This window comes from Rhipicephalus sanguineus, chromosome 3 (genome assembly GCF_013339695.2).
Source record: "Rhipicephalus sanguineus isolate Rsan-2018 chromosome 3, BIME_Rsan_1.4, whole genome shotgun sequence".
Classification (NCBI taxonomy): domain Eukaryota; kingdom Metazoa; phylum Arthropoda; class Arachnida; order Ixodida; family Ixodidae; genus Rhipicephalus; species Rhipicephalus sanguineus.
This window is the reverse complement of record NC_051178.1, coordinates 198,195,107-198,205,974: the sequence shown is the minus strand read 5'-3', so window position 1 is coordinate 198,205,974 and position 10,868 is coordinate 198,195,107.

Here is a 10,868-nt window from a genome sequence, read left to right as displayed (position 1 = left end):
TTTTCGTCCACGTTCGGACGCAATTTACACCACGAGGTGCTCCAACTGAAAATCAGATTTATACCTCAATCGGAAGCAAATTGTTGTTCTTGTATGGTAACCTTTATAATGACCTTTTTGTTTCAAGCAAGAAAATAATTTAAGTTCCCCATTGACGGCTGTGTTCCATTTGTTCATACGGCAGCATCCTCACTAAAGTTCCCTATTCAGTGGAGACACCAATCTTACAGACACTAAAGTAAAACGCTACATCGATTTAGACCAATGAATTATACATTGAAAAACTCAGTCCTCATTAATCTCATCGGCATAGGTTCGTTGTGAGCAGAAAGAACGATGGTCGAGGTTTGTTCCTGAATTTCGCGTCAGAACTTCAACATCTTGAATGTCGCTGTGACTCACAAATTTCAAAGCTTTTTTTTTTTTCGTATTCAGGCCACACCACTGCCCGAGAGTTGCTGCGTTGTCTTAGGTTCCCTCAGAACATAATGTAATCAGTTTTTAAATGGATCATGAACCACTTTTCCAAGTAATGATCTAATGACCTCACTATCTGAGTTTACTGCCTCTCGAATCGATTGCCGCAAAAATTTCTCGAATCCGTCAAGAACGAGCGGAGTTACGGGGTTTGGCGCACGCTCTCAGCGCTTTCTCTCTTTTCTTGTCCCAATGAGCGCACTGGAAGCTACACAAGGAGGGATGGCACGGGGGAAAGAAGTTAGGTCAGCGCGCGTCGTGAAACGCGATCGCTCTCCCGCTGTGATTCGCGTGCGCGAGTGTGGATACGGTGTAAAGTTAGCATACTGAGGAGTGCGGCGCCGGCAAGTGGCGGCACCCCGTGGCAAGAAGAGCATCTGATCTGAACGCCGCTCTCTATTTTGTCGGCTATCGGTCAATGAGGATGTTATGTCCCTTGCGACGCGGCGAAGCAGATCCGTGACGTCAGCCGGCAGACGCCCCGCCCACCGACGAGAGTGAGAACCGGCCTCTGTTTGAAAAGAGGGCGCCTGATAAAACAGCAACTTCGCACTCCGCTTGTAGCCTTTACGCGGCGCGCACGACTGCAATATTTGGCTGAGCATTTCATAGCCTTGTCAGCTTTCCGCGGGATGTGTTTTTTCAACAAGCCCAAGGGGTGCTCCATGGCCCCTTCAAAGGATTATGCAGGTTCTAATAAAACGCTTGGCTGGGCGAGTTGGTTCATGGCCATAAAATAAAAGCAGAGCCTACAATAGATGAAAGATAGACGTTACGCAGAGCCTAAGCTACCACCTCACGGTAGCTACAGACTGACGCTTATCCAAAGCTGCTAGCGTATCATAAAAAATTACACCACCTCCCACTAAAGGGAACCATGTGTGGATGCGAAGCAGCGGGGAGATGGTTCGCTTGAGCGGAAGATGGTGTAATTTTTTTTTTTAGGAGCTGGATCGCCAAGTTCTTAAGCTGGGGTGAAGTCCCGCGCCATAAGCTGCATCCATCCATTCAAAGCGTCGTGAAATCCGAAGAGTAACGCTACACGCGTCGTGTCTTCCCTCTAGCCTGGCCGTTAATTCTCACAGGGCGAGCGGGGAACGCGGTCGGGGCGCGTAGGAGAGGAGACAGAGGGGTAGAGGACGCACATGCGCTCATCGCGGCGTTGCGCAGGAAAGAATGAGGCGCGTGAGATGGGGGAGGGGGGGGGGCGTAGGAGGGCGCTCATCGCGGCGTTGTACAGGAGATAATGAGGCGCGCGAGGGGAGGGGAGAGCGTAGGAAAGGAGGGGGAGGAGGATGCGCATGCGCAGTAAGGGCGGTCACGCCGCGCACTGGATTTAACTCCGCCATAAGCTGCTTCGCATCTAATAATAATATCTGGGGTTTTAAGTCCCAAGCTAGCGTATCATAGATTCTACCCTGAGATTTATCCACAGCACCTGCAAGGCCTGCGGTATAGAACGTGCTACACTCAGACGCATGTTCTGGGAATACGAAGCAAATACTAAAGGCATTAATCCCGATGTTCTCTTGGCGAGGTGGGCCGACGCCCTGCACAGATAGAGCTCGCCGACCAAATCTGGGCCGTCCAGCAGGCGCGCCAGGCGGCGGCTAGGCAAGGCCTGAACTTCCCGACTTGCAGGGTTCGTACAGGTTTCAAAGGAGAAAATTCAAGGATATTCAAGGACTTTCAAGGCCCTATAGGAGGATTTTCAAGGCCCTCTTCGAGAGGTAATTTTTTTTCCCATGTCGAAGATCTTGAAAGAGTGCTCTCAAAAGGTCTGACATTTATTGCACAAAGAAAAATACATGTCACAATACAAATCTGCTTGTATTGCACACAATAAAAAATAAAGATATGTTTACCAAATATCACAACATAAATTGCTTCAAATGCACAAAAATCTTCAGGAAGCAGCTCCTTATAGCTGCCCACTTATACATATCACAATGCAATTCTGCTTGTATTGCACGCAATAGAAATAAATAAAGATAGCTTCATCAAATATCACAATGCAAATTGCTTCAAATGCACAAAGCACCTAGCGGCTGCCCACTTCAGGCGAGCTCCAGAAGCTTTTGCTGAATTTGGACGTTGAGCGAGTGTAGCTCACCAGTCTTCTCCTTTGCCGTCTTCCTCAAGCTATTTGACTTGACAATGTGTGCCACATCGTTTGCTGCCTCTGCTTTTTCCGCATAGGCATCTGCAGAAGCCATGAGGTCATCAATTGTCAATTCTAGCCTTTTTTTCTTTCTTTTCATTCCATCGAGCTCTTCCTCTATGCATTGTTTTTTCCTCTGCTTTGAAGCTTCAAGGTTTTGCTTCTTCTCGGCTTCTAAGTATGCTCCATACTTGTGTCTAGCAGCTGACACTGCCATCCTCAGTTCCCTGGTGATTGGAACCTGCAGAACACCACCTGCCTTCTCAACCGCATCACACACAACCCGCTGTGAAACATAGGAAAGGTCCTTGAGATTCTCCACGCACACCTGTCGGTTCACACTGAATCCACGTTCAACTGTGGCCTGGCCGTGACTGAGGACAAGCAAAGTTTTACGATGGTCCATAACTCAGAGTAGCTGGAACTAAATTTCAAGAGGTCAGGGTAGAACTCATCCAGCCTATCAACACTCTTGTCATATTGTCGAAGCTTATGTTTCTGCTCGTGCAGAAGCTCCGTGTACTCGGCCAGCACAGTGTCTCGAAAGTGTTCAGCTATTCTACCCGCAGCAATGAGGGTATCCAACACTTTTCTAAAACCTGTAAGGCATTCGTCGGGCTTTGAACACATCTGTCGCGGGTCCAGTGAAGAAAGGCCCCTAACAAATACAAACTTCAAGGGGCTTCGCTCTAGGACTTTTTTTGTGGCACTGATCAAAAACTGTTTACATTCCATCCGGAACTGAAACACATCCCTTGAGCTTACCCGAGAATTCTTGATAATTTGCTCGGCTTTGTAGCCTATATCCACCTTTTCAAGTGGAATATGATTCTCAACATTATCAACATCGACCTTCAGCAGGCCAACGATTCCTTTGGCAGAGAGGATCGAACATTTCAAAAACTTCATCAGCAGCTTCCTGAGAACAGTTTCTAAATCCTTTGCAAGAAAAAAAGCCATTGGCTTGTCTGTTTGGTACTCTACCAGAAAAGGCTTGAGTGCCATTGCCACACACAACGCAAAATTCAACTTTGCTGGCAGCAAAGCATCACAGCTGAACTCAAACAAGTTGTTGAATGAGGCACACTTCGGCAGATTAACTTCTTTCTTTCTAGCAGCCTCAATGTACTTTTTGATGTCAGACCACACCACCAATGCTCTCTCAATGACAGGGACATTCTCCAACCACCTGTGGGCAACAAACTTGAGAGGAAAAGTGCACTGGCCTGTAACTGACGAAAAGTCTTCTCTCCGTGCTGGGGCATCTTCAAAAAGTGTGCTTAGACTAGACAGCAGGCAATCAAGTCCCCATTTAGTAGCTGAAACTCCTGCTCTATACGCGTTGTGCACTGTGTGAAGTCCACAAGTGCCTAAGTCCACACACTGAACTTGGTAATGTTCTTGCAAGTGCTCTTGGAGGCCCTTAAAGAACTTCAGATTGACATTGGGACCGTCCATGGATATCTGAAGAATCTTTGCCAGGGGCAATGGCTCAAGCGCGCTTAGCAACTTTTCCTGAATGTCATTCGCTGTAGAATGTCCCAGAAAAACGGAGGTATAATATCTTGTCGTCACCTTCTGGGCGGAGTCCCAACACCTCACGTGCACATCCATTTGCTTACTGTGCAGACAGTCATTTGCCGACTCATCGAAAAGTACGACGAAGAATTCACACTGTTCTATCTCTCGCTGCAAGGCCGAAAGAAAGAAAGGCCTGAGTCCATGACATGTCACATATGCGCATTTCTTTTCACCACAAGAAAACGCCTTCGCCACTTCACTGTCCGGAAACATGCGTCGAAATAACTCCCCTGCTTGGGATGACGACCGGTACGAGAAGTGGGATGTGACGACTTTCAAAGTCCAAAGAATTTCTGCGTCAGTGACAAGCTCGTGCGTTTTAGAAGCATCATTTAAGCTTGGCGACTGCAACGGAGACGCTGTAGTGGACTGCTCTGTCGGAACAGGCGTCAGGTAGCTTTTCAACGCACTCCTTTGCCCCATCTTGATTGCGCCAATATGCTTGGCACTTTCATGTGACTTTTTAAAGCGGATTCACCCATGGCAGTCACATCAAAAGTTTTGCCGCAAAGCTTGCACTTAGCCCGATGCGGATTCGTCGTGTCAGGTGCAATCCAGTGCTTGTAGTCGTCATGGTGGAGCCACGTAGTCTGAAATTTGCTTTTTCCAGGCATTGTTTAACATATCAACACATCACTTGCACCCCTTGTACAAACACGTAGAAGGCACGCTCATTCCAAAAAGCGCTGGTAGCACAAGGACACGACTAGGTTAAAGCCCGCGCACAAACGCGGACGCCGCGTTGGACTAGTTGGACGGAGACAATGGACATGCGATAGCGATGGGGCGACTGCGCTCGCAGCCGTTACTACTTCCGCTAGCGCCGGTAGTGACGTTTTAAGCCACTGACACGAAGTCTACATTGAACGCTGCCTCCGAAACTCGCACCAAGTCCAATGTTGCCAGCGGCCAAACGAGATTCGGCTAAATAGGTATAAAAATTGGTACGGTTTCCTGCCGCATTTTAGAACTCAAACAAAAGACAAAAGTTGAGCAACGAAAACCATTTTCATGATGACAAATACAATTCAAATTTAGCATTCAAGAAATTCAAGGTTTTTCAAGGACTGGTCCGAAATTCAAGGTTTTTAAGGGCCTTGAAAACACACTTTCGATTTCAAGGGTATTCAAGGGTTTCAAGGACCTGTGCGCACCCTGACATCCATGCAGGTTGACACTAAACGAAAACCACACAGCGTCCCTTATGCATTCGCCTAAGACGACTTCAATGCGAAAGCCATAATCTTCTTTCTGTTCTCAGTTGATGTAGTGATCCTCCAGCGCCCCCCTGCACCTAACGTGGGCTTGCACTGCCTCCAAGATCGGAGGCATTGCAAGCTTTCTGCTGCCCTCACTTGGTTTTGCCCTGCCTCCGTGATCGGTCCCCCTTTGACCGAGCAACTATGTCATGTGATAATCACGTAGTGTGACGTCACAGTGACGTCATGATGACGCCACATCTTTGACAATCTCTGACGTCATGGTGAGTCACGTTGTGTGACGTCATCACGTGATGATGATGTTTGCATCACTCGTGTTGACGCCGACGATGATCAATTCTCGCGTTCGATGAGGCACCACTAAGGCTTTAGTCTTACCCACCTTTTACGAAATTGCCAACACGCGCCGAGGGGCGAAACTGCGTGATCTGCCTTGCGTGTCAGTTAGCACAAGCAAAACCAAAAAAAAACAAAAAACGAACTTTTCTAACAAGGTGTGGGTTCGAGGCAAGAGTCAAACTTTTCTAGGCAAGAAGTCAACCACAGGATTCTTGCATTTCGCGTCACGGCACTCCCTGGTCTTGACAGGTGAAGAACAGCCGTTCGTAAAGCTGATCACTCCAGGGCGCAAGCAAGTAACAAATTGCAAAAGGCACAGAAAGCAAAGTCGGTGGTGAGTTGACCGAAACTGTCCCTACGTCTCGGACGTTTGGGCCTGAACAACGAGAGCTATAGTTGACATTCTGGAATACGAAGTTCTGGTTAAGTTTGGCATTATTTCGCTTTAGTACTGCAGCATACCCACTACAGAGAATGCAGATGAAGTTTAAATATTACATTTCTCGTTGCCAAAGAAGCAATTGAAGCGGTTGCCGTCAGTTGTGCTGGCTATAGCGCCTACGGTGTTCGGCTGTTGACCAAAAATGCGGTTTCAGTCTCGGCAGCGACGGTCGCATTTCGATGGAGGTGAAATGAAAGAGGCCCGTGTATTGTGTGATTTTAATGGTCGTTGAAGAAACTCGGGTGGTCAAAATTATTCGGAGCCTTTCACTACGCCGTATCTCATAGCCTAAGTCGCTTCGGCACGTAAACCCATTAATTATTATTAGCATTTTTGTTCAATACAAATGCAGGGGAGGAGGTGGGTGGGGTCCTTGTGGTATGGCTCAACCAACCACGGGGAATCGGCCGTGAATCGTGCGGCACTAGAATTCGCGGGGATAAAAAAATACTGGAACGATAATTTGTAGACAGAGAGAACGTTAGAGGTGTGAGCTTCCGTTTCTTTATTGAATGTTAATAAGATAACAGTTAAATCTCCATTGACTAATCTGTTGCAAAGTGAAACATGATAGTAATAAATAAATAAATAAATAATAAATAAATAAATAAATAAATAAATAAATAATAATAATAATAATAAATAATAATAATAAAATGAGAGGAATAAACAAGTCAAAAAATAAAACTGATAATAATTAAACATACTTCATTATTAGCACGGCGGTCTCTTTGATTCCTTTATAAAATCAAATATGGCATTATATATGTAACAGTTGGCTGCACTGCACTGTGATCGTCCCGAACACAACTTTTGTGACCACAGAATAACAATAATCTAATCTAAATTGTTATTCTGTGGTCACAAAGTTGTGTTCGGGACGATCACAGTGCAGTGCAGCCAACTGTCTTACTGTCTTAGGTAGAATTGAACAAACGCTTTTGTATGTTACAAAAGAAATATATTATTCATAGTGTATTTCGGGCATATATTACATGTGTCGATCAAATCAAGCCTTAAAAAATTGGCATTTGGAAACCTTTTCAAAAATACTCGGGCTGTAAAGGGTTAAAGATTTTAGAGCTCAAAGGAATAAAGGAAATAGCTTTAGCTGCAACGAAGAACATTAGTTCACTCACCGCATTGAGGACCTCGGGCACGACAACGCTATATTTTATTTTCACACATACTTACCTAGAAAAGTAGGCAAAATGCATGCGTCTTTGGCATTACACCAGACTCGTAATGCACAACAAAATGAATGAAATTTGGCTGGTAACCTAACGAAGCCAGCTGGACCTTCACTAATTTACAGCTGGTAGCTTCACTCTGTGTGTGCCTCGTGAAACAGTGTGCTGTGCCAAGAAGCTTAGTCGAACAGTTGCGGACCCGTGGTGTGCAGTGTCTTGGGAAATTGCATTCAGCTGTACGACGATAACTGTCTTCTTTTTTGCTTTTTCTGACGCCCCATCACCGAATAACCGAGATTAAATCATGATTCGAAAACTTGGTGATATGGTTTTCTCGCACAGAGCATTACTGCAAAAAAAAAGAAAAAAGAGCAACTCCATGCTTGTCAAATGGGTGCCGCAGTGCTACAGTTGACCTGCAAAGCGGTCCGAGCGCCTCCTTAAAAAATGGAGGAGGAGGGGGCGGAGAGCGAGCACCCCCCCCCCCCCCCCGATTTTAAGCACTGTATATGCTCCCGTCGCAGCGACCCAGTGCCGACGCCCTCTGGGAAGCGTAATACCGATGCAGACAATGATCGTGATTCTGCCACACCGCTTCTTTAATCTTCTTTTTGAACTAGACGTGTCCCACATTTTCTTCCCTTCCTATTTCTCCAGTAAGTGCGCAGACACCTTACTTCAAATGACGTCATCAGTGGCGGCTTGTATCGTGCCTTCTCAACGAGTGGCATCCCATATGCCACTTGTGTTGTTTGAAGGGTTCGTTTTTTGAAACGCCTGTTTGCCCTCGGACATTAGGAACAACAGTGGTGGTGACAGTGTGAGGACACAAGAGCGCACCCCTCTAATGGATCCGCTCTTCGTCTGCTATAGAACAGTGCAGTGCCGTCGGACGATGCCGGCACACATCTGCCGTGACAGTGGAGCATGCCGGAGCTATTTGCGCAGCTTTCATGGCCGTTCACGCTCTTATCGCTGCAACGACGACTGGCAAAACAATACACAGTCTTTGCATAGGTGTGCATTTAATGGCACCTAGATATTGCTGCAAGCGAGCAATATTTATTTATTTTGTCTTACAGCTACTGACTCCAGAGGACTGTTAAGTAAAGATTAGAGGTGGGGGTGGGGGGGGGGGTCCAATCACAATGTGTGTCTTCCCTCGTTGGAATTTTGTCACCAAACCACGATTTGAGTATGAAGGACGCCGTAGTGGAGGGCTCCGGATATTTCGACCACCTTGGGTTCTTTAACGTAAATGTAACTACACGGGCCGCTAGTATTTCGGCTCCATGTAACTGCGGCCACCGCGGCCGGGATTCGATCCCGCGACCTTCGGGTCAGCAGTCGAGCACCCTAACCACTAGACCACCACCACGGGTACCTACTCTATTTCTATTTCTTGTTTCTATTCAATTGGTTTAAACTCTCTCCACCGTAACGCCTTCGGCGTATGGGTAAGACGACCTAATTAATTAATTAATTAATTAATTAATTAGGCGTCTCATCCTCTACTTTTGCATGATGTTATCAAAACGGCAACACGTATGCGTTCGGAAGAACGAAGCGATATTGCTCAGAAGCGTTCACTCTGGGCCAGTTCGAGCATCATGTGACGTCGGTGAGCGGTACAATAGTAGTAAAAGGAAAAAAAAAAGGCGTGGACAGGACAGACGCTCACTAACAATTCCGTTGTAAGACTTTACGACGCTATTGATGCATTCGTCAGTGCATGCATGCCCAGGTTCTCTTGGCAGGTTATAGTGCAGTGAGGCAGCAAAGGTCTGATTTCAGTAGATGGATTACTCATAAACGCAACGTGTTTAGGATAGCATACACCCATACATACATACATACATACATACATACATACATACTACATACATACATACATACATACATACATACATACATACATACATACACACATACACATACATACATACATACATACATACATACATACTACATACATACATACATACATACATACTATACATACATACATACATACATACATACATGCATGCATACATGCATACATACTACATAACATACATACATACATACATACATACATACATCATACATACATACATACATACATACATACACACTACAACATACATACATACATACATAAATACATACATACATACATACATACATACATACATACATACATACATACATACATACATACATACATGATACATACATACATACATACATACATACATACTACATACATACATACATACATACACATACATACCTTACATACATACATCAGCAGACTCGAGGAATACAATAAGTGACTGTTTTATGGAGTGCTGAAAAATTCATGAACACGGGTGTCGCTGAAGCCGACGTTTCGACAAGCGGACTTGTCTTCTGCTGCAACAAGAAATTGCCTAGAAAACTTTGGTTTGGACGAGCTGGTTCATCGTCGAACTTGTTTGGGGCACGCTAAGGAACACACGGACAAAGACACATAGTAGCGCCCGTGGCGTCTACTATGTGTCTTTGTCCGTGTGTTCCTTAGCGCTGCCCCAAACAAGTTCGAAGAAATGGCCGCTTGTCGAAACGTCGGCTTCAGCGACACTCCGTGCTCCGAGGATTTATCGTCACTTCCATCTTCCCGTCTGCCTTTCTTGTTCTGTGCTATGGAGTGTTGCACAAATCGTCATACAGTTGATCGATCCTAACAATTATTCAACTTGCCATTTGTTGAATCAGTTGTTCACGAACATAAGACATACTGCTGAGCGCGAAGCCCATTTCAAGCACGATTAGCTCTGTGAATGACTAGCCTCTCATACCTTCTGTAGGTTGCACCTTTCACTACAGTGCACACTTTTAAGGAGCTCGGATACCTACAGAGACTTGCACGGTGGCAACACTCGTACATTTCGTGTAACCGTCGTTTCATTGTTTATTTGTACTTCTCACTTAAGGGCGTAGCCACGGCTCGTCTTAACGATGTCCTTGAAGTCAGCGTTCACAAGGTATGAAGAGAGCGCGACGTTTTGAGTAAAATTAGCGGAAGCAAGGCTTAACGCTGGATCATGTTTTGAAAAGCGCGACGCACCGAAAGCTCGAGATGAGGTTTGTGTGTGACAATGCGACGGCTGTTGGGCGTAGGCGGGAGGTACCTCTTCATAAGTGCTGATGAAAAGATGCACGTGATGAATATATGTGCTGCGCCGAAACAGCCAAGCGGTTGTTTAACTCTGAGAGGGCCTCATAAGCTGTCCAATAGTGCACTTTGCTTTTGTAGTGAAACACATGCTCTCGACTAAAGCTTATGTACATGCTTAGTGGCTAAGGCGTTAAAACAAAAAGATTGATTCCAGTGGGCACAACTGTTGAACGGCCCAACGGTAGTTTTTAAGGTACGGGATCTTGCCTTGCCGTCCATTTATACATGTTCAATATTCTTTTCGAATTTTGAACAG